The sequence below is a fragment of the Numida meleagris genome, chromosome Z (genome assembly GCF_002078875.1).
Source record: "Numida meleagris isolate 19003 breed g44 Domestic line chromosome Z, NumMel1.0, whole genome shotgun sequence".
NCBI lineage: Eukaryota > Metazoa > Chordata > Aves > Galliformes > Numididae > Numida > Numida meleagris.
In genome coordinates, this window is record NC_034438.1 from 2,925,339 (window position 1) to 2,950,979 (window position 25,641).

General features: G+C 43.2%; 1 protein-coding gene across 9 annotated transcripts in view; it reads right to left on the reverse strand.

The window, feature by feature from the left end:
* SETBP1 (SET binding protein 1) overlaps window positions 1–25,641 on the reverse strand; it is a 250,603-nt gene that overhangs the window by 180,295 nt on the left and 44,667 nt on the right. The gene's annotated exons all lie outside the window — the stretch shown is intronic.

A 25,641-nucleotide genomic window follows, 5' to 3' on the forward strand; every position in this document is an offset into this window, starting at 1 on the left:
CATGCTAGGAGATACACTAAAATGAATACAAATACCCATAGTTATATATTTATTTATATTTTTATCTATATCTGAAGCCATATCTGTATCTATCTATATTTATCTATATCTACATCTATTTTAGGACCTAGATTTTCATGTATGCGTTCTCAGAAGTCAAACAGAAAATGGCTGCCTGAAGCATGGCGCAAAAAATTAAGGGAAAGAATGTGATAAAAAGAGACAAAGAAAAGACTACACATCCTTGCATCGTCCTCTTCAAAATCAGCTTATTAATGGTTGTTTACAACCAAAGTTGGTATGTGTCCCGCTGGCCCTGAGTTCAGAGAAAGCCCCTGGTTTTTCCTATGTAATGTATGAATTTAACCTAAAGGGCAACATTATCATTTGACCCACAAGAGAGGAAGTCCCAAAGATCATCAATTCCCCTAAATTGGTGGCCCAGCCAGTCATTTAACACCTCCTCGTCAGCTTAAAATAAGACTTACAGTTTGATAGGTCAAAGTGAAAAGAGGAAGACAGGGAGGGGAAAAAAAAAAAAAGACAGACCAATTGAAAGAGCAATTAAAGAAAAACAACAGAGACAGAGAGAGGAAACAATCCTCAGCAAAAGCATTGTCAAAAAATATATGTATAGGGAGGAGCAATTTTACAACCTCCTGTAACCCAGTGGTCCTGAGGTATTGCCTTTCACCATCTACCCAGGAACAGGCCTCTGAGAGGTTGTAAAAACACCATCTATTATTCCTGGAGGCTGAGGCATCGTCTGGAGGGGATTTTGTGCTGCTGCTTTTGCTGCACCAAGAAGCTTTTCTCCCAGCACAGGCTACAAGTGCGGGCAGCTCTTTTGTGACTTCTTTTCTCCCTATTAATGTTCTACACCGAATTTCCAGTATGCATATATATTTCTTATGTTTTTGCCCTCCACATTATCACTTCCCTTCACCCCCCAAAAATCTCAGAAAGTAGTGGGGACGCTGGTTCTGAAACCAAACTCAAGAAATACTAAGTCTTCAGACCACGCTCTGGAAACCAAACCAAACCAACTACACCCCAAAAGAGTTGAAATAATAAAAATCTCCATGTGGAGAAGTCTTCTTTGCCAAGGACCCTGGTCGGCATCCTACAGGAACCCGACCAGAGCAAGGTGGCACTGACATCCCCACCTGCTGCCTGTATCTGGGTCTGCTGTCTCCTCCTTCCCCACTCCAAGCACTACAGGATGCTACCATATAGTTTTTATGTCCATCAAGTTCTCATTTCTGTTTTTTCATCCAACACCTTTCTCACTGTGAAGGTTGGATGCAACTTTTATCTTTGGGTCACAGTCAAAGCAGGACACATGGATTCTCGGCATTCCCCGTTCTCCCTGTTTGAATGGCAGTTCAGATTCATCTTCAGAGATTTTCTTTTCCCCTGGTTTTCCCTACAGGTATTGTGTATACCCATCATACCAGCCAGATTGCTCAGCATTCCCATTTTAATGGGTTTGCTTCCTTCCAGACCGTGGCATAATCCCAGCAGCTTCCTGGAAGAAGCCATGCATAATATCCATGGATGGACACCTCTATTCCCACCTATTTTTTTTGTTCTATGTTAGTGTTCAGATGCCTCTCACAGCATCACTGTCCTTGGTCAGTGGATCCTTTGAGTGGATTAAGGCAGCTGGCTTAAGATAGAGGTGGTGGGCTTGAGACAGAGGTGAGAAGAGAGTGAGGGACCTGCCTCCTTCAAGCCCTGTTTACACATAGTAATGAATACCTCTTAGCCATATCTATTCTAAAAAGTACTACATTATCAAACAGGGCCTCAGCACTCCAGCAGGCACTCAAGTGTGACTAAGGATCCAGCTTTTTTTTATAGGAGAGGGGTAAAATTTACAACCTGTTCTCTGGGGGAAAAAAAAAAAAAAAAAGTGAACTGATCCTTGCAGCAGTAGCATAGGGTTCTCTTTTTTTATCTGCCTTCAAAATGGGCCCAAGTACCTGGGCAGAAAAAGTCAAGAGGAGCTCTGGGAACTCATATCAATCATGGATGACAGAGTAAAGGGAAGGCTGGTGAAGAAGCTATGGGTGATGGAGGTGCTCAGAGGTAATAGTGGTGGATAGGGCATCCTGCTAGCATCTGCCTGATATTTTTTTGGTGCCTGGTTGATCATTAGTTGTCAGAATGGGGAGCAAAAGGGTGAGGGCTCTCATGGTCCTGCACCCCTATTTTCCAAATATAAAATCATATTTCAGGGCTTGAGAGGGTTTGGTGAGAGCCTCCTTCCATGGGCACCTGTGGAAACCTCTCCTCCAACAAGTGAAAAAGCACTTAATCCACAGAGATTTTGCTAGGGCATCAGGGAGAACATCCATATATATTCCCTACTATGGGGCTAAAAGATCTCTGAAGTCATGCGTTTTCCAAAGCACTGGAGATCTGGATGTAATGCAACGGAGCACAGCCCCAGAGAGATGCATGAAACACATGGCAGGATCACTTTTCCTTTCCCTCTTCCCCTGGGAAATACAGCAAAGGGAGCAGTCTCATTCAGTTCAGGGCTGGAGAAGCTCCAGTGGCTTTATTCTCTCTGCTCTGCACAAAGTCTGTATGCAGCATGAACACTTACTTCATCAGAAGGACACTTTCACTTACTTTCTTGGGCAGCAACTTTTGTCTTCCTGTCCGAAATTCACGGCGTTACTCAGCACTTTCCTTGTGCCATTGAATCATAGAATGGATTGGAATTGGAAAGGACCCTAAAGCTCGCCCAGTTCCAACCCCCTAATGTTGGCTGGTTGCCCCTCACCAGACCAGGCTGCCCAGGGACCCATCCAGCCTGGCCTTAAATGTCTTCAGAGATGAGGAACCCACAACTTATCTGAGCAACCTGTTCCAGTGCCTCACCATTCTCTGAGTAAAAAATTTCTTCCTAATATCTAATCGAAATCTCCCCTCTTTTAATTTAAAACCATTCCCTCTTGAGCTATCACTATTTGCCTGTGCAAAAAAGTCAGTCTCTCTCCTGTTTCTAAGCTCCCTTCAAACACTGGGAGGCTGCAGTAAGGTCTCCCCAGAGCCTTCTCCAGATTGAACAAGCCCATCTCCCTCAGTCTGTCTTCACAGGAGAAGAGCTCCAGCCCTCAGAGCATCTTTGTGGTCCTCCTCTGGACCTGTTCCAACATCTGCACATTTCCTAAGTTTCTTCTCTATTCTGAGCCCGTTTTCCACATCAATTTTTAAGACATTCCGATGTAAAAATACTTGCTATAATAACTCAAAGCAACCAGCACAGATTCAACTGGATTAGCAGAACTGCTATCAGGGAGTGATCTAGACATTGAAACAGATTTTTTAAGTATGACCAAGTAATTCATTTCTCAGTGCATTCAGTATCTTTAAAATTCAAGCAGGATATAAACACAACAGCCATCAGGCTACTTACAAGCTATCAGCTCTGACCCTGATTATCTATGACAAATGATCAAGTAAAACCACCCAGAGAGTTTTCTCCTCCTCCCTCTCTTCTTGGAACTCTTTGTATACAAACCAGTACCTATACACTGTATATGTATCACCACCCACATCTGGCTACGACCCATGTTCCCTCAAAGAACAGCCATTTCCTCATATATACCTATACAAAACACTCAGTTCCAAATCATTTGAACACCAGAAGAGGATAACAGCAGAGCTAAAATCCAGACTGCATTAGCATATCTTAAAATCCTTCTTTCTTTAGCTCCTCCTGTCTCATCCAGCTCTATGAGAGGATGGTTACTGGGAAACATTCCCAGAAGTTGAAACAAATCAAACAGGGGAAAACAAACAAACAAATGACCTGGGACAGTAGCAATGTAATATAATTTGTCTCAAGGAACTCTTTCTGTTCCCTAAAAGAATTAAATCCCAAGGCACTGAAGTCTTTTCCACTGTAATTTTCCAGCTTGAACCACAGTGAATGAAGCATGGGTAGGCAATCAAAAGAATAATAGAGCACACTAAATATACACATCTAAGCATCTACTCTTGCATACCAGAGACAAAAGGAAAAAGAAACCTCCTCAAAGGAAACTATAAATGCCCAATACAACGAGAAAGATAGAATTTTATGGGCTCAAGTGCATAACTGTGGAGTCGAGTGTATGTAAGGCTCCCATTTCTGAACACACACCAAAAAAAAAAAAAAAAATCTGCCAGTAAAATCCAGCTCTTTATTGATAACACTTTATATTGTCCAGCCTTTCCTGGATTGTCCACTTGCTAAGCAGCTCTGTAAAATACGCTGATGTTTTCACAGTACCTTCCTCTGTAACCCACAGCTATGGTGTAAAGATGTAGCAGGTGCTGAAATATACAAGCAAATCTTTTTAAAATATGTATCATATGGAATAGATGGAGCATAATCTTATCTCCTACAAGAGAAGACACACCGTGTATCTGATAGCACAGAGAAGCAATACAACAGTATTGGTACTGTCATGTTTGTTTTCTTTCTTATCGATGACAAAATTGCAAAATTAAAAGTTTGTTTATTGACACTGTTATTGGTTCCAGCATGTAAGGATATAATCCCAACAATCCCACACAAGGAGGAACTGCGGATCTCGATTTAGGGAAACACATTCCAGCTTGACTCCATCTCAGCAACTCCTGTGTCTAATTAGGCATCCTTGATATGTAATTGCAGGTCTGCCAGTACTGCAACTGGGGCTGGATTGTTTTCAGCTACAGTGGAAGCCCCTTGATTCTGGTGAAACACACCTGAGGGCTGGGAAAACGGGGTGGTGAACACAGTGTGGGGAAGGACTGCAGCCTCACATCCAAATTGCTAGCCTGTAGCTCCTTACTTAGCTGCAGACAGGGGAAATCTCACCTTTATCAAGGTGGGAGCAAGTCCTGGCAGGTAAATGCACACAACGAAGGCTACACATGCCACAACTGCCCTATTAAAGAGGAAGGTTGCAGGGCTACTTTTGCAGAGGATTTTTCAGGCACAATTTTGCGTCAGATAAACCATTTTCCTGCCATCAACATGCCATGCTAAACACTTTCCGAGTCAGACAGCTACTGCACACGATCGTCCATCTCTCATTTTAGCTAATGGAGTGATGCACAGCCTCCAGTGCCTACCAGAGGGCATTCAGCTTAGAAAACACTAATGCATAAAAACGTCTGCAGACTGACGATGTGAATGGCAATATACATTTTTAATTTGAATAATATGCAGTGTTTATCATAATTAGACAGCGCATTAACATGATTAAACCAGTGCCGTGGATCAGAGTGGCAAGGCACCTGACGTGAGTCTGCAGCCTTTAATGCCGGGAGAAGCGTGTTGTGCCTGGCCACTGAGCAACTGCCTGCCTTGCCCTTTTGCAGCGAGAGTTGAAGCTGTCATTGCAGGGGGCAAAATTTTCCTTGACAAGCAAACAAACCCATTAACATGTTAAAAGGTTTGGTGTGTACGTGTGGAAAATATTAAGCACACCAACACAACAGCATAGTGAGGAGGATAATATTTATTCTAAGATAACGAAATGCTCAAGTTCTGCTCCGAGAGAGCAGGCAATGTACTTTTACCTATCCTGAAAGGCAAGAATGGCATTGATTTTCAGTAGTGGCTTAAATAACAGAAATAGGAATCAGCAGAAATTGCTGCTATTTATAGCTGCTAGCTTGTTGATCTCCAGCATCCATCGAATGGCCACAATTATACTGCTCTGTATGATGGCTTTGTGTGTATCCTCCAAGCACTCCAAATCACAGACTGCTCTTCTACTCAGCACTGGGAGCTTTGCCACAGATTTCTATCAGGCCAAAACTTCACCCTTGTTTCAGCCAACAGAAATCCTGGCACCAGATCTTTGCTCTGGGGTAAGCCAAACATGGAAAGTAGAAATGACGGCAAATGGACACAAAGGCTGTGTATCCACGGCCCACACATTTAAAAGTGGGAAGACAGAGTTGAGGAGCTTTGTTCTGGAGGCTCTGCACCGTTTATTTAATTCTGAGCATTGGAGGAATGTGAGCATGGGTAGCTTGAAAAAAAAAAACGCAACTGCTCACACAGAGTAGGAAAAATAATAATGAAACATTAAGTAGAAGTGGACCGTGATTCACAATTTCTTCCTTCTTATGCTTTCACTTGCAATATTTGGTTTCTCTCTGGGCGTTAAACAATCACCCTTGCTTTTATTCATGATGGAATTCAGCAACAAGAGCTACCCCAAAGCAGAGCAGCTGTAGAACATTAAGGATGCTCTAACCATTAAGGGGCATCTGGAACATCTCAGTATTAGTATTGCATCAGTCCGCAGGCCACAGATATTTCTGTATATCGGGTACACTTCAGCTCTTTCCAGATTTATATCTGTTATAGCAGTGTGCCCAGTGCTTAGGACTACGAAAGCCCTTGTGAACTGCGATGGTTTTGCAGTTGCTGGGGAATGATTTTCAGCACATAATCTGTAAAGCAACCCACAAGAAAACAGCAAGATCATAACTTAATTTTTACTAACGCTCTTCCCGTTACACAGCTGTCTAAAGGCAATAAAATGTCCTTTTGAGCAAGGTGTGATAAAAACTTGCAGGGCACCTTACAGTGTGCACCCTGAATGGATAAAGCAAGCAGAATGAAGGGCCGAGATGCAACATAGATGTAAGATGAGCACCATGATAGATATAAATCTTCTGCTATTCCGCTGTTTCCTGACAACTTGGATCTGCTCAGCCTAGTTTAACAGCAGGGTCATCAAAGAAGAGAATCAGTGGAAAAAGAAGACAAACTGAGGATGAGATGAGGAATAACAACTGCAAGAGATGAGAATGCAACTGCAAGAGATGAGAATGCAACTGCAAGAGATGAGAATGCAACTGCAAGAGATGAGAATGCAACTGCAAGAGAATCCTGGTGACACCAGCAGCACCTACAGGTCCCTGTTCAAGCCACTTTCTTGTCCCTTTTCTTCCAGCATGGGGTTTGCAGCCAACACTTTCCTCTTCTTCCTTCCAAAAGGCCTGAGGCTGAGGGTGCCAATGTGAATGGAAATGGGAGAAGAAAAGAAAAAGAGTTTGTGTACGTTGGTGGGAATAGCAGAGGGTGTAACTACAAGCTTTATATCCAGCCATCATTGTGGTGAAGGGTGTTGACGCAAGTTAAGAAATCTCCATTAGATAATCTTGCTGAAGGGTTAGGTTTTGAAAGAGGGAGAAAAGAGTGGGATATTCAGTAGTGTCCCCACTCCCAAAGCTTGGCAACATTAAATTTTTACAGCTTCCTTCAGTAGTAGCTATGCCAAGCACTTCTGAAAATGTTACTCCACATGTAGAGAAAAAAGCCTTAGAAGACTGGTGGGGGGGGAAAAACCAAACTTAGTGATGTTTTTTTTTTTTCTTTTTCCTGCCTTAAACTGTCTCTGGCAATTCCTAGAAACCCAAATGTAATCCTTCCACTGAAATTCTAGTGAATATGAGAGCCAAGATCTGCTGGTCTCTTTTGAAGGCCTTTGATAACAGGATGTTAAGAGCAACATTAGAGAGATGGGGAAAGAAATACAGATCACAGGATAAGCATACTTCAGCAAGGAAAGGACTCTGTAATATTTTCTCATGTTTCACACACCTGAAAAAAGCAAGTAAAAAGACACTCTGTATCTCATAACAAATCCAAACTTTTCACTTTATTTTCACCGACTCAATGCCTAATTTGTGTTTTTCCTGCTTCCAAGTAGAAGAAAAAGTTCAACCCAGAGGTTATCACTATTCTCCCATAAAATGCTGGGATGGGGCATGAGAAGGTCAGTCCTGATGGGCCTTGGTGCTTGCAAGTGCAAAACGATTTCAGTGGGAGCTAAAGAAGCTCTGTGTTCAATACCTTTTAACCCCTGGAGGATGGAGGACTTACAGATGGGTCACAGAACGTAAGGGTCCCCCAGCACACTGTGCTAGGGCACAGGGATCACTATCCCCTGCAGTCTGACTAGAAAGTCCCAGCAAGACTCCCTGCAGTCTGACTTCAGCTTTTGGAGGAGGACTTTGCCTCTGAACCAAATGACTCAAACTCCACGTTTGGTGGTTCAAAGTAAGTCTTGCTACAATTGGTTGAGCAGACATGAGAAAAGCTGGCTTAAGGAGCTAAAACAGCCTCACTTGCAAGGCTCAGCTGGAGGCCCAGCCTTGGTGGTGGAGCTGGCAGTGATGCTCCAGTGAGGCCAGGGTGGAGGACGTTGCACTGATGAAGCTCCTAGTCCTGCTCTGTGACACCAAAAGAGCACTCATTGAGCATAAAACCACTGAAGGAGAATCACACATCTCCCTCTTCTTATAAAAGTCAGTATAGAGAGGGGAGCTGGATCTGATGGAATCAGCAGGTACAGTGGTACTTGGGACCATCAGTCCCCACTGTCAGTGCAGTGTCAGCTTCTAAGAGATGATATTGTTCCTGTTCATACCTTTTTCAATGCAGGGTGCAATGCCATTGCTTACGAACTGGCTCAGGCTTGCACAACATTTGCATCCCAGTTTGGCTTGAGACACATTAGGAAATATATTTCAGATTTGTCCTCCAGGCCTCTGAAGTATAGATCATTTTTAGAGTGGCTAAGGGTTGTGACCTGTCTCCTGCACTATAAATCCAAGAGGACAAGGCACTCATTCTGCTTCACTCCTCACGCTCTAAACCAAAATTGATTGTCCAATGACTAAACTGGAAGGGGACGTGCACTTTTTCTCTGTAAGTGATGAGAAGCAGGTGTCAAAAATACATAATCTCTAATGCTGAGAGCATCATAAAGGGGACATAACTAGGAATTACCAGATGGAATAACACTGAGAGTCCTTTCACATGGAATCAGGGTTTCTTTGGTTATATGGTCATGTGGAAGGATGACAAATAAGAGAAAGCAAAGGTAACTTATTCAAGATCTATTACAGATGGTAAAGAAGAAGGCAAACAGAGTCCTAGAATGGGGACCATTGCCATGTCTGGTGATGCTGGAGGAGCATTAGGACATCAACATCTTTAAATGGCCTTTTTTCATAAAAATATATCGGTTCCTATTAACCACTGCACATATGACTAGATGATGCTTCATGGCTTGTGTTCTGGTGAAAGTTAGGGTCAATGATAGGAAACGGTATGCCTTAATGGCTTGTGCATCCATAAATCATTTGAGACACCAAACAAGTCCATCTATGCACATTGACTACACACCAGATTTAAATCCACAGGAGACCACAACTACAAGGGGATATGCACACTCCTTTCTCCCAAAGAATCACAAATCTGGTGCATTTGGACAATCAAGTCTGCTTCACTTCAAAACTGTCACTTTCTATGATACAAGAGCCTTGGGCTTTCCTTCCTAGAGAGGAAAATAAAAGGCTGTCTGAACTTCTGGGCACCTTGGGCATTGCCTTCGGCATCCTCACGGCTTGCCAAATCTTCAGAGTTCCTTAACGTCTCTTGTGCTGAGATGCACTGTAACCCTGCTACACTGCTCGACAGAGCCTGTCAGGATGAGCAACACTAGTGCTCTCCTGTCTTAAAAATAGCAGTCAAGGCTGGGAAGCGGAAAGAAAAAAAAGATTCAAATCCAATTACCTCTGAAGGCTTCATCCTCATTCACAACAATAGCAAGAACAGGCTCCATTCTGTGCAGAGCTCTCACAAAATGCCTGACCAGCACTGGAGAAAGAGAAAAAGCCTCAGAGGTGACAGCTCCTTCTCCATGAAAGTGAGAAGAGGGACAGACCCTCCTGTTGAGTGCACACACAGAGTGCACATGGACTTTTTTTTTTTGTCCAGGTTGGAAAAGGATTTCTGCAGAATGCTGTTGGAAATGCAAATTTTGCCTTCAAAAGTGTGGCTGTGGCAGAGTGAACAGCAACCCACTGTTGGACGGCAAGTAGCACCTGTGCTTTAGTCCTCTTGTTTTCACCACTTTTTTTCACTGACTTCTGCAGATGGGTCCCGTGCAGAGCTCTCCATATGGTCATGCTTCTGCATTTTCTGCTTTGGTTGTATGCAACTTGGGGAGAGGACAGCTACAACAACAAATCCTCTCTTCTCCCATTTCAAACTTTAAGCAGCACTCAAGAAACTTGAATGGAGTGAGTGAGCAGAGGAGAGGAAACGGCAACAGAGGAACACCAGCAGCAAAATACCTCAAGTATCAACGTGCCTCACAGCAATCAGTTCCAATGGAAATAAATTAGCACAATAGCACTGATATGGGGACAGCTATGTCAACAGGCACCAGCAGAAGACCAGTGTACAGATCAGCCCCTCATCTCTTCCCAGGGTCTGGATCCATGGCCCATGGAGACTGGTGGTTAAGATTTTTTGCTGGCTTGTAAGGGGACAGGAGAGTAAAAGAGCAGTTCCTGACCTAAAAGGAGCATCTGCACAGAAACAGCGTCCGATGTCCGTCCATCGAGCGGCACATTCTGTCCTGGCTGTCAGACACAGAGCTGTGTACATTGCTGCCTGATCTATATTTAGTCCCTGATGTAAGTAAAGTCAATAGTATTCCATTAGGGCAGCTGCTACTAACTCCCGAATAGGCTTTCCTACGCGAGCTCCACCTACGCATGTCAAAAATCTGGACATATACAGCTACAAAACCTCTGTGTGTTTATACACAAAGCAGCATAGTTTTGAATAGAAAATATACGGCTGTTAGCATAATGGAATGGTCTGCTATATAACATCACGGCATTTTTAAAAGACACTGATTCTTCTTGTCCAGGGGTGAGTTTAAAGGCCTTAAGCTTCACTGCAAGGAAATACTGGCCTTTCCCTTTTTAGGGTATGTTTCTGCGTTGGAGCATTCCTTATCTTTGCTGCTGGTGGCAGAGTTGGTGGAGGGTTTTGTAGGGTTTTCTGGGAAGAAATACGTGTGTATGAAAAAGAAGCATAGCACTGAAAACAGGAGACTATAAAAAGTGTACATCTCAAGTTTTTTGTATTACTTAATGACTTACACTATACACCGTAGAAATTTTCCAAAGTAAAATTCCAATTAATATATTCAAGGTTTCCTTTCAGTTTTTTAATGAAATGCCACAGGTGGCATAGCAATGACAAAGAACTTGAAAATCACAATTCCCTACCACAGCGCGGGGAAGTGCAGGAATCAAAGTGATAACCAAGGCAAAGAGAAGTGAGAGGCAGAGATCTGAAAGCAAGAACGGGGAGGAGGGAAGAGTTCTCATCAGAGCTATCGGCTCCAAAAGACCCATCCATCTGTATTATTATGCGCACTGTTTGTCATTTCAGTGAAAATGCCAAAAATACATCAAAGATAACAAGTAAATAAAGAGTCCTTTACAAGAGACACATTTCAAGAAATGTTCAAGAGTACAAGTTTAGACTTGGAGTTAGCACTGTTTGTGTTCAGTCCCTTGACCTCCACTGCATGTGCTAGAAGGGCACAGAGAGCTTCTGCCAACATTTCTGAATAACAACACATCTTTCTTCCTGTGACAAAGTACATTCAGAGACACAAAATGATGATTCAGGGCTATGTACACATTGCCATTTGTACCAATGATTAATGCCAAGCCAACCAGCTATTATCCAAAGGCTATTACCAACTGATAGCTATCTAAGGGTTTTAAAGGACTGCTGCTGGGCAGCAGCTGGAGGAGAAACAGCCCCTAGAAGACAAGTTAAAATCAGCTGCTACAACAAAGGTCACAATGAAAGCATCAAAATTCACCTTGCAAATGTAATGCTTGCTCTTTACAAACAAATGGAGACAAAGAACTCAAAGGCTTGCACCCAAGACAGAGAAGCTTGCCTTTCCCTCTCCTCCCATGATCACCAGGAGCACTGATGTGACAGAGGGATCTCATGATCCCATTTCTGGGATCAGCTGTGTTGCAGCCATCCAGAGCAAAGCACGGAATTCATCACTTCACACCAACTTCTCCTCAAGAGCCATGCCACCAACCAGCTGGCCCACGGGCATGCCTGTTGGGGATGTAGAGAAACTCCACAAGACCTATCTGAGGGCTCAGAGGATGGGATGGTGATAGAAATTATCAACACGGAACTTAAAGGCAAAGACTCTCTCAGCTAGATCAGTTCAGAAAATGAAATCAATTCATACACATCAAAATGATTTATCTAGAAACACATTATCATTGGGAAAACACCTTGTATGTAGATACGCTCCTGAGGAGAAGATCAGCCTTAGAACATGAAGCCTGTAATTTTGTTTCTGGCAGTCTGCTCACTTCTTTTACCAAAATGGATGCTTGGAGATGTGGAAATTCTGGGAACTATATCCCACTGTGTAATGGCATTGAGTCGATCACATAGAGACCACAAGGAATTTGAAGGGGAAAAATGAGTATATTTTCTAATCCTTCAAGAAATGCAAAATTTCCAGGTTTAAAAATCCAGGGGCCGAGCAGGTGATGTTTACATGCAGAAAAATAATAGCGCAGAAGGGAATAGAAACTCTATTTTCTTTATTCAGGTAAGAGCCTCATTAAAAATCAATAGGCTTAATTTATCCCTGATAACTTTCTGTTGAAGTCTGTACATTTACCATAGGGATTAATTTAGCCTAATGGGTCTTCATGCACAAACAACATAGGCAAGGTTTGGTTCTTGGAAGTTACAGCAAAGCAAGTGCTGCTACAGGGCTCGATCCTAGCACTTGCTAATACAGACCGGGCTGAAGCATCTGATAGGCTCAGAGCCCTTGAACTATGTCCAAACACAGCTTGTGGTGGATAAATATTTTATGGCCAATTATATGTCACTATGAATCAACTTTTTTTTTTTTTACTGATGCTGCTAATCATAAAATGAGAGGATGGAGATCGATTTATGTATTTCAGAGAAAAAAGAGGCACGTGATCTTCCATCCCTTGTGGACACTGGCAAAAGTGAGTCATCCTGACCTATGGTGATCCTTGCAAGGAGGTATTTTTCTCCAGTCCTATGAAATGAATGTTCTCTTTGCAAGGTTCAGCTCTTGGGAAAAAAAAAAGGCCTGAACACTAAAGAGCCTGGCTTCACTGAGAATACGTGACAGTGAATTAGTGTACCTCAGGTGTCAACATACAGGCCAGCGAATTAAATTAAGCTCTTTGCTTCTGTTCTAATGTAGCAGAACTAATGCAGTCACAGCTCAGCACTGCATCTTCTTAAATGTGGGCACTGCTGCCACAGGGAAGGGAACCTGGTTTTCCGTCCCCAGGGGACATGGCTGGAGTCAGCAAGCCACCCTAAGCAGTGTGACATAACGTCTGAAGAGTGGGCAGGAAGGGGACTAGGCAGCAGAGACAGCTTCAGTTCCAGTCTCAATGCCATTAGGGGGGAAATCAAGCCGGGTGGCTTTTAAACAGACTGAGGAAGCATCACGCCAGGAGACCAAAAAATCCCCAACAGCAACGAAATCCCAAGTGGGCAGCAGTAACCCTTTCACTTTCACTTCCTCAGGCAGCAAAACGCAGTGCCCCCAGGTCCAGAGAAAACACAGGAAAACCCTTTTCCGTAGAGATGAAGTTGCTACAACGACAACCAAGGAACATTAGGCTTCGGAAAATGAAGACAAGCCCTAGTGAACTGCTGGTGGCAGCACTGTGGAAACATGTCTCTTAAAGGAGGGGGGAAAAAAAAAAAAAAAAAAAAAAGAGGGAAAAAAAAAAGAAAAAGGAAAAAAAAAGGACTGTTTCTGAAGACTTGGTGTTCTCGTATGTTTTGTACTTCTCTGACTGTCTCTTTTGCCTCCCTGCTCCCGCCCCTCCCATCACTCCGGCTGCACAGTAGCAAGCAGGGTAAATATTAACCATGATAGGAAATGATTAATGAATTATCAATTGCAATCAGGTTGCATAATGCAAACAGTCAGAGGGTAAGGAAAAGTACTGGCAGGTTTGTCTATATTATTATGTTAGAGAGAAGGTGGAGGTAGAAAGTAAGTTAGAAGGCTGGTTTGTCTGCAGCAGATCCTGAAAATATGCTGGCCATGCCGGGCAGCTCTTTGCAAAGTGAGTCATAAAACTTCATGCAAAACTCTGTGGTTGATTTGCATGCACAGTTCTTAAGACAACACATACAAAATCCCTTTTTGCCCATGTAAATTAAAGGTTACAAGTGCTATCAGTATTTATTCACGCAAAGCCAGTTTGTAACAATACGTGCTTGAAGAGAAGTAGGAGCCCTAACAAGTTCCTCCAAGGGTCAACTGAAGCAAAACTGTGATGAGGTCAATATTTTCAAATGGAGTTGCCTAAAATATCCAGCAAGGTCCATAATAATCAAGACAACCACTAATTTGGATAGCTCCATTGGTGTGTAACTACATGACTTGAAACTTTCTTGTATGAAAACTTTGGCCTTAACCATTTACTTGTGGTTAAAGAGCAGGTGAGGCGTAGACCTGTGCTAGTTTTCAGGCCTAACCACTAGAAACAAGACATGGAAAAAGACTGTAAAAAGGGAGCTTGCAGATCCATCTCTGTGAGAGGAGCCTGCTTGGTGGTGAAGGGCCAGGACTGATGTTGAAGGTGATCCTACGAATGTGGAAACCTGTCTGTGGTCGAAGTGTTTCCTGCTGAGGCTGTAAGAAGGATCAGCTCTGCCTGGCCTGTCTCGCTCGCTCTGGAAACACAAGCACCAGTAGCTCAGTCCCTGACGTTTTTACATTTGGACACGGATGACATTGAGTGGCGTATCTCTAACAGCTCTTGCTTTTCTAGTTACGCATTAATGTTTAACGAGATCAGCCTGCAGTTGCTTGTTAGTGTGCAGCGCTCCAGCTAATTAATACATCACCGGGAGTGCTGGCCTGCGAAAGGAGAGCAAGCAAGCGCATTCCAGAGGCATTTCTCAGCCTTGGGAAGAAAATAAAAATACGGAAATATGGGCAAAAGGTTCTTCAGAGAGGGGCAAAAAGAAAAAGAGTCAAGTCCTCTGAGTGCTTGTGCAGAAATGCTCATCTGACTTTCTACGAAGGGGCTGTCTCTCACCGCGCAAACATCTTCCTGATAAAAGATGGTGTCTGAGAAGCAGCTCGAGTGTCATGAAAACACATCATCCCTGACAGCCACACATGTCTTCCAGGCATGAAGAAACAAACAAAACTCCTTCTGCCCCATCCCTCTACCTCCTCTTGTCTCCTGCAGCAGTAGTCACCAGCGGATCAGGGAAGCCTCACAGCACCTGGCTTAGCTCTGCTCCATCATGCTTTGCTGTTTTAGCCATTACCTGCTCAGCACGTGGGCAAACATTGGAAGGAGGCTGTCCAAGGGCTGCCTAGGACGTATGCACAACATGAACACCTCCTTAAATGCTGAAGCTCAAGATTTGCAGGCTGGGTTTTTCCTTACACTCTGCATGACTTCCCAAGGCAGATTTTCAGCTTGCACAAACCCATACTTCTGAGAGCTGACTGACATGCGCACAGTTTTTCTCCCCATACAGTGCAGCACCTGACAGATGCGCACCTCGCCAATGAGATTTATAGAAATAACGTGCAGTGTTGGTAATTGTCACAAATACGATGGGATTTCCCAGATCTTTCACTTTATTGTTCCTGCACTCCCATTGCCTGCATCAACTGATAATTTCCCAGCCTTGCCGCCAGAGATAAAATCTTTAAAATATGACTCCATTATTTTCTAGCCTTTCAGAATCCATCAGGCAATAATGAAAGACCTTTTTGTTTTCTTTCACTTCCAACTTCAGCTCGATTTTTAAGCCAGTGAAGAACGTTTGGGGCCACTGGGTGGAAACATTTTAATAATTATGGGTCATTCCTACCGTAAATAATATCATACGGCCTAGTGCTCATTTTCAACCTAAAAAAAAAATAAAAAATGCAACTGCATCTTTTAAGTGGAAAAAGCAGTCATGTGGTGAACACACGTATTTGAATCTAATACAAAAAGAGCAGGAGGGGCCATGAGAGCATAGAAGTTCGTAGCTTAATTTTTAGACATTGATTCTTGGGACTGTTGTAATGAAGAGGAGAAATGGGCCAATATATTTCTCAAAGAACCAGTAGGAGGATCCAGCTTTTATAAGGAAAGTGTGTTGCAACTGCCAGCGTGGAAGTGATAGTTACGTGGTGAAGAACTACTCCTGCTCTAGGATAAGGATTGTACCTCCATGTGAGCCACTATCAGTGCAGTTAAAATTGGAATTGCTAGGGCTACTAAAAAGTAGAAGTATTTGAACATTGTGTGTCTGGTACACTAAAAATACTGAATTAGCATCAAAATCTTAGAAAATGGATCCTATTTATGTGGCTTCTGACTTTCAGAGGGCTTACAGTTTCATGCTCATGAGTCATTGATGACACTGCATACACCTAAAGGAAAAAAAAAAACCAAACAGAGATAAAAAAAAAAAAAAAGACAACACAGCAGATCATAACACTCTTAAGAATCAAAAGAGCTGATAATGCTGGTCCCTAAACAAAACTTGGCCTGTACAAACCAGCCATCATCCTTCCACTCCTAGATCCAGCTGAGTGCTAAGTGAATAATGTAGGCAGGAGGTAAAAATTCAAATGCTGATCCTCAAGCAAACCGAAATGAATCAGCAAAGTTGAGAACTCTGGCACAGCAAGAAAGAAAGCTTTTCATTGCTGCGCACTGAATCTGCAGAGACTAAATGGAAACAGTTCTCTGCCACATTTTTCTGCTGGTAAATGACAGCTGATGAAGGACAGTTTACTACTATTGCTGGAGATGAGATGAAAGAGGGAGAAAAGTGCATTGTACAACAGAGAACAGCTGAGAATGATGTTTGAGGGATGAATGGGACTCTCCAGTATGAGATATGTTCTTCACTGAAGCTATGCCTTGAGTATCCTTGCTATGGCAGCAAGTACAATATTGGAAGAAGGGAATTCTTACTGGGGAGAAAACACTCATTTTAAAACAGTAAGGCCAACTATGTTATTGAAGAGAAAAATCTAAATTCATTTCCCTTTAATTTCACATCTTATATTCACATTCATTTGTGTATGCAAATGCGTTCAGATATATATGCAAACTTGATTTTCACTAGCTGTACCGTCTGAATTACTAGAATAACTATAATCTATTATCATGACAGCCAATAGTTTTCTCCTGGCACCAGTTTCTGACAAAGTTACATCACCTGTTTTTGGATGAGCTAATTGGGTGAGAGACAAGCTCCAGGGTCACCTAGCAGTGGTGGAGATAAAGAAAGTTCAGACATGATTTTCAGTGGACCAGGAAAGATTTGATTAAGCAGGGAACAGTCTGGTTTGTAATTTTGAGTACGTAAGGAGAAATGAAAATGAGTACGAAATAAATCATTACTATTAAGAAAGAAACTTAAGGGCCCTAGTTCTACTGAGATGCAACTGTAGTAGGTCCTGACAAAACATGGGTGAAGCGTGTCGAATGAGCTGGAGGTTAGAAATGCTAATTCACTTTTCTCTAACTTTTAGGATTATGAGTTAGCAAGTGCCATGTCTACAGGATCAGAGACAACATCACAGCTGAAGTCAAAATGAGAGCAGCAACAATACCGAGATGCTGCTATTCAGCCACTGAATGTCTCTGGAGCTACCATACCTGTCCATGCAGCTAGTGAATTGCTCTTTTGGCAATCAGTGAATTACCAACATCTGGCAAAAGACAGGTAGACAATTCACTCTCACACAAAATTCACCTGAAAGCCTGCTCTCCTTGTTACCTGAAAGCTCTGGGAAAGAAAGGAAAACCTAAGTGTTTATCTAGCAGTACTTCACTTGGACCTGGGATTATCTGTGAACTCCACAACACATGAAGGCAAAGCCATCAACTCCACTGATGCCCTCCTCACATTGCAGCTGGTTTGATGCCTTCCCCATGCATTTATTTTCTGGGACATTTCTGTTAATGGAAAGATGGCTGGACTGCAGGCATGTAGGTACATTTAATCTCGGAATTCCCTATCTCTTTTAAGAGCTCGTGTATGCTAGTGTAATTCGAATAATTTGAGTATTTCACGGATTAAACTAAGGGAGAAGAAAAAGAAGCCACCTTCCAAAGTCATAAAGAGCAGCAAGGTTTTAGTGACACACTGAAAATGGCCCTCCTCTGAAATGAACTTGGTGAGAGTCAGATGTGCAACCAGGGAACCCTCAGCTCAAACACTGCATGTTGCTACAGCCCAAACAACTGCACCGGGGACTTATCCTGGGAAGTGACAGGCAACCTCGGCTATAACAGAGGTCATCATCTCCATCTAAACGCTTTCTTTGAAATATATCTGCAGGGGAATAAAAACAGGATGGCAAACCGTTCAAGACTAAATACTCTGACATATCCTGCAATACCCTTTGCACTCTCTTTTTGACTGCAGGAAAAGCCGGGAAGCTGAGTAGCAGCTCCGTTTCCGCTCCCTTTTCACCTCCCTTCAAGAAGAGCGACTTTTAACCTTATTATTTATATTACCCCTTGCATCTGCAATTAGGCACTGCACAAACACGCGATCGGAGGGAAGTACCTGCCCCAAGGAGCCCAGAGACGGACAGAGACAAGGGAATCGTTAGACTGGGAGATAAACCATCTGCCCAGCTGTCCCCAGCCTCAGCTCAGTGACACTATCCCCTTCCCGTGGTGACACATAGCTGCCACACATGCCTGTTTCCCCACTGATGTCAGCATCTGCCCGTCTGGCTTCCCAAGCAAGGGAGGTCAAGCACAGAGGGAGTGATTGCATCCCTGTCTGCATCCCTTTCTGCCAGGATGGAGGCAATTAACCAGAGTCATTAGAGGTGCCTCCTTGCCTTCGTTAGAGCCGTCCTCCCTCCCATGAAGCCTGTCCTGGGGATGGTGGGCATGCTCTGTTCCATCCGGGTCTTATCAAGGCCAGCTGGCTCTGGAGGGGCTCAGTAAAGCAAAGACCAAATCCAACCTGAGGGGTAGCTTTCACAATTATTTTTTTCCAACTCCAGTGTTATTTATTTCCCATCCAATTTTTCCCTTTATAGACATCTATACTGTCCTGGAGGGGCTCACAGGCTGAAAATCTTCCATTCAGCTGCAGCTAGAAAGAAACAAGATGTTCATTTTCTTCCTCTTTTCTCAGACTTAACGAAAGATTTTAAACACAAATGGCTGGAAATTCACACCTCACATCCCAAGTATATGCGAATTCACAAAAAATTCTTAGGTTTCCTGTCACCCGGTGAATATAAACAAAGCCCACGATCAACCACAACCCCCTTGGAAACTATGAAAAAAAGAGAAAGAGTGAAAACTAGCACTGAAGACCCTTGGATAGCACACATGTGTGCACACACACATTCCTAACTTGCTTGTGAGTCAGACTCTACACTGGAATGTGTAATACAAGCACATCAGCTGCCTATACCCCTAATCTAAGGAAAAGGTCACAGAAAGGTATGTATCCAGTGTTAGCTTTGAAATACTCTGTAAGGACAATGTACTGTGTTTTATTTGTCCTTTCTGCTATTTTCTCATGCTTTTCTGTGATCCTTTCACATTCATGCCACGCAGGGAATCAAACAGAATTGCCTTTGGTATTAGAAGCCATGTGCATAGTCCCCTTTTTGAGCAATCAGGGAGGAGGAAAGGTGTGATGTTTGGAACAATGGCAGTGCAGAATGAGGAAAAAGTGAAACATTTAATACTTTGAGCTTCAAAACAACATAAAACTGGAAATGGGGAATAAATCTGAAATCTTAAAATTGCTTTAAAATAAGTCTACACTGGTGCTGTACAGAGCAATCCTCTCTCCAGATGCTGCCTCACACTCCAAAACAGCACTGGTCAAAAAGATGGGGTGTTCTCTAAACGACACAACCCCATAGCAATAATGCTGGAGAGCACCAAGGCAGAATGCAGCTCTTCCTGGTCTTAATTTCTTTATGAAAGTGGAAGGCAAATAGTAATCTTTATAATTCACATATTGATAGCAAAATATTTAACATCTCAACCCTGAGAAGAAAATAGTAATCTCCCAGGAATTACACTGTGAATTTGCCTCAAAAGGATTCCTTCTCTAACCCTATTATTATTTTTTGGTGGTAGATTATTTTCTAATAGGATTAACATTACTCTCTTGGCTTCTGTGTAAATGGGTGATTTCACCTTGCCATAAGCTGTTTCAGCTGGAACAGAGAAAGGAGACTTTCTTAAATCCCTGAAGGTTTTTATTATTATTATTATTATTATTTTTATTATTTCTAAAACCTTCTGATTTTTTTTCCATAGAGATATTCGTAGTGACATCCTTCATGATGAAACGTTCTTGATAGGGGCTGTCCCAGATGCAATCAAAATTCAAGGAAAATGTCCTGAAAGATCATCATGGTCCACAGAGCCCTTGCCTTGATATACAAAATAATAATAATAATTAAAAAAAAAAAAAACAACAAAAAAAAACCACCAAACCTGCACTTAAGCTCAACAGTGCCAGAAAGCTGCTCAGATTGGCTGGCCAACACATTCCCCTGCTCCTTTTTTCTCATTTCTGCTCAACACACCTGTCCCCTTTCTTTTCCCTCCCGTCCTATTGTCGAGAGCGTTGCCTTTTGTGGCCCAGCGCCACAAGAAATAGCTTCATTTCAATGGCACGACAAAGGTAGAAGAGCCCTTCATGCTGAAAGCAAAGATAAGAAAAGAGACTTATTCCAGCAAGTTAAAGTGCAGCTCCTCCAGGGGAGGAAGGTCATCTGCACACCATTTGGGAGCGCTGGGAGAGATGCCTCTATTCTTCCCCTGTCCCTGCTTCCCAGCCTGGAGTGAACTTGGGGCTGAAGAGGAAAGTCTAAATTACACTCTGAGCGCATTATTGCTCCGTGCGCATTGCTGTATGCCATCAGAATAAACCTGACAGCACTTTGATGTCTGTAAACTGATTCCTAGGTAACTGCTTAGACTTTCTCCCCTTCCCATGCCCCAAACAGCTTTTCATTTGATGTTCTGGCACAGAGCTAATCTGAGAAAGGATCAGAAACTCGAAGCTATTGACAGTAGTGACAGGAGTGTCTCAGTGTGACAGCTGATTGAGCCCGTCTCGCATTTCCCTGACAAACTCAATTGCTCCAGTAAATCGAGTGAAAGTCAATACAGCCAGTTCCTCTCTGGCCTCATGTGTGTGTCCCCTCTTCTAGCCCTCACGGGGCCCTGTGGCTACAGCACCTTTCAGGACCCAGACAGAGCCACATCCCTTCCTGCAGTGGGAACAGGACACGGGCAGCAACGCAGCACTCACCTTGCTGATTTAAAGCTTGCTTTCTCTTACCTCTGCCCCTGCACCATCATTGCTTTTTATTGTCCCCCCCCACACACACATACACACACAGAAACATGAAAAATAAAGTTTCATCCTAAATACTCAGTCCAGGAAGCATTCGAGGTGCAGGAGCGCGGTGTCTGAAGAGCCAGCTGGCCCCAAGCAGTGCCCATGTGGCAGGGCTCTTCAGGGTAGGAAAAGGAAATACAGCTCTGTTTCTGGTGCAAATCAACAATAAGAGCAGGCTGTGAGGAGCAAAACCTTACAGAGGAAAAGCTGGTTGGAGGAGAGCGTCGGGCCCGTTGCAGATGGCAACCTTGTGTTGGCGGTGAGTAACCAGGCAATTAACTCAGCAACTTAACAGGCTTTTTCCATATTTTAATTGTGAAGCAAGCAACCCCCCCCCCTTCGGCACAGGGTGTCTGTGGCTCAGAGCAAGTAAACCGCAAAGCAGACCAAGCAACATACGCAGAGAACCTGAAATTGTGCAGAAAACAGGGCAGGGATAAGGGCTTCACGGCGAGGAACATATGCAGGCTACTGCTTGCAAATGGAAATCAAATAGGTTGCCATTACCAATAATGAAGTGTGAGGTTGGCGTGGTTTCTGTCTCTCAGATTTCAACACGGTTTATTTTTATAGAGGCGGCTTCCTCGTGCAAAGTGTTGGCAAACATGCTGCTGGCAGGAAGGCAATGGGGGGAGTGAGGATGGGGCGTCTCGTGGAGGGTGCAGAAGCCTTTCCCACCTGCTGGGATGCAGCAGTGAGTGGGGGAGATATAGAGCTCCAGGAGAGAAAAGTGAAATTTCATAGAGACAAATGGCCAAGCTATTGATCTTGTTGATGAGACGAGCAAGGGAAGAGGTAGGAGCAGAGGGAGGGGAAAAGAAGATGGTGCTGAGCAGGTATCTGGTGCTGAGAGGGCAAAGGTTAAACACAGCAAGCTGAAAGACGTGCATATGAAACAACAGGCTCTCTGCCACGTGGAGTCGTACGAAAGAGTAACTACGGACCCCCCTCCTAAGTTTATTCCCCTGCCCCCAAATTCTTGGAGCACATCATGCATTGCCTCCACTTATCCTACCCGGCAAACAGCTGCAGAGACAAAAGCTGCACAGTCCCTCCTGTCTTAAAAGAAATGAACTTAAACATTACTACACCTCCACCCCTAAGTTACGCTCTGATGCCAGGATCAACACGCAGCCGGGCTGCCAGCCCTGCTCCCACCGCTGCTGCCTGGCAGCTCAACACCTCAGGGCCGAAGCATCCTGCACACTTCCCTCCCTCCCGGGTCTGCATGAACACGTGTGCTCCCAACCAAATGACCTCATCTGGACTGGATTGAGCCTTCCGAGTCAAAATAAATACAGCGCATTGGAACTGGCAGAAATTTTCAAAGGTTTGACTTGGGTCCCTCTCAATTTTCACTCAGCACTTTATCCATTTTGTCTGCTACAAAATGGGAGCATTTTATATTCCCAGCTCCGATACATATTTTATGAACCTTCAGAATAGCTGCCTCCTGTGCAGTTAATATTTTGGTTCCAAAGTTAACTGGTTAAAACACATATTAATAGATCGAGCATGGAAAAAAAAACGCAGGTGAGAAATTCTGGGGGAAGAAAAACAGCAGCAATGTTTGGAATGGCTCTGCAGCCAAGATAGCAAACCTGGTCTTTTTTAATGGGACCACCCAAGCGAGCAAGACCTTAAGCTCTTACTCACATGTGCAATGTTCAGTGCAGTGTAATTCAAAGTCCAGAGGGGAGTTAGGAAAAGTAATGGTAGGGTTTAATAAGGGCTTAACAAATGAGAGACAGTACTGGGTTCCCACCAGAGTTCATTCCCAAACTTGCCAGGAGAATTTCATGTGATCTTGAGTCCAGTTCAATAAACACAGGAGCAGGGAGATGGTGCTGCTGGAACAAGCTGCCACTGCCTGGGCTTGCCAGAAGTCAACTGTTGTTCATCAGCTTCTCCTGCATATGCTGTTACAGGACTTTGCTAGAGGTAACATCACCTCCTCCTCTAATCACACTCTCAACTTCCACACACACACACACACACACACACACAAATAACTAAATTAATAAATGATCTCTTCTGAAGGCAGCTTGTGGTAGTTTCTCCAAAAGAACAGGAAGCCTTCCTTATTTCAAAGCCATTAGTTAGTTGAATACCAGTCCTTTACATGTTATGAAAATTTCAGCTGAGCTGTTTGAGTCTGATCAAAGCTTCATTTCCAGGTCACAATTAAAAATATTACTGTTTGAAGAAACTGCATTTATGATGCTGTAAGTGCCATGATAACACAAACCGAGAAGTAATAAAGGCGAGAGAAGTTTAGAAAGCCACCTAAAATAGAAGTAGGTGGAGATAAAACAGATCACACAATGACCAGAAGGGTGGATTCTTAGTTTAGCATCCCTATTGCTTTCTCCACTGTAGCTGAAACATGCCCATCAGCAAAAGCCTGTTGTTAGATCTAGTGATGGCATCTAGCAGAACAGAGCAATAATCACACGCAGGATTGGCTGTATCAGTAGCCTTTCACTCTAGGATTACGCTGCTTGTATTCTAGCCTCTAGGAAAGAGGATGATTGATGTATAACAGCAGAGGAGAGAGAAGGGTGACAAACAGGAGGGCGAGAGTACAGCAAAATCTGATGAAACGTTTAAGCCCTAAAAGTTCTGTGGGGATATGATCCTACCCTGCAGTGTTGTTATTTTTCTTGCCACAGAATTAAAAAGAAGGACTTTTTCTGGTGTCACTGCAGGCCACAGAGGATAAATCCAAATGACAGGGCTTAAGTTATGAATATGGGGAATTAGAGATGAGAAGCAAAGCAGCTTATAATGACTCTCCCATTTGCTCTTTGGAATACAATCTTCAGTATTGATTTTGAAATGCCCTGTCTTCATCCTAGCAGCTTCACGAAAATGAAGCTTGAGAGTTTTGTCACCCTGCAGCCTCTTCAGCATGATTTGATAATGATAAAAAGAGAATATAAAAGCTTTTGCAGGCTGTTATTCATCACGATTCATTCTGTTGTTTTCCAGGTACAACCACTGACCTCTAGGGAGGGTGCTGAGAAAGACTTCAGTCGGCTTCCTTGTGAATATAGCTATGGTACAATTCAGAGCCTCCATCTCCTAAAACAGCGGAGGGAGGTATGGAAGCTTCACATATGAGTCAGGACATATAAAGTCAAACCATAGGAGTGCCCTACAAAGCTACCTACAACAGCTCTCATCTTTCAGCACTTGGGAACACAGAGTCCATGGAAAGTGTCTAGCATTTTCTTGCCATCCTGTTGACACAGATACCCCAGCAGCCTTAGGCAAATTACTGAATTCTCATTCCATAGCATCTATAGACAACACAAGTATCTGCATCCAAATGGAAACTCTTACATCATCTCACCATCACACGTTTTACACTATAAGAAATAAATGATCAGGCAGCCCAGAGTGCAATGAGAAGATTGTTGAGTTGGAACAGTTAATTTTATCATCTTTCCTGACCCCATCTTTGGGGCACAGCAATCACACTTCACTCTCAGTTCCAAAACATTTGTGCTCTTTACGAAGGGCTTGGTGTCAGCTACTAAAATATTCACAATGGGTGTCTTTGGAAGGACAAAACATGGAGCCTCATCCCTCATAGCTTTTCCCTGTTTGCTCAGTGCCTTGGAGGTAGAGATTAAGCCACTGCAACAACAGACTGAAATAACTCCCCTGTCAAATAACTCACTTCTTTGAACAGATAAGACTAAGAGGGAAATTAAAGTGGAATAACTTGGTTAAGTTTGTAGAATAGATCAGCAGTGGTGAAGGAGAGCTGATTTTCTGGTCGCCTACACCAGTACTCAGCTGTCAGACTGATTCTGCTACCCTCCAGAAATGCTTGAGTATTTGAAGGAGGGCAGTTTGGTTTCCTGTGTCTTCTCATTTCCATCTCCTTTTGTTTTTCTCCAGCAAAAGAGAAACCATTAATATTCGACAATTCCTGCATGTAATATACAGTTCTTGAAATGGTTGTGCACATTACAGCCTTCAGTTGTAGACTAAACTGATGACATCTAAAATGTGCTGATGAGCCATAGCAGAACAGTCCCATTACACTGCCTTAGTAATGTTGTGTTAGTTAAGGTTACGTTGACTGATTTTGAGGGTTTATAACCCAGCTGTAAATACATTCTCCAGGCAGGAACCAGTTGCTGGAGGACTAAATCCTGCAAATCACATGGCTTCCACCACACACTTTTCAGATCAGATTTTTGTCTAGACCAGTTAGTGATACAACATTAAAAAAAAAAAAAAGAATAAAATAATAAAACTTTCCTGTGTTGAGATGCTATCAGGAACCACACCACGTTTCAAGCAGGTATTAATCTATCTTAGACAAG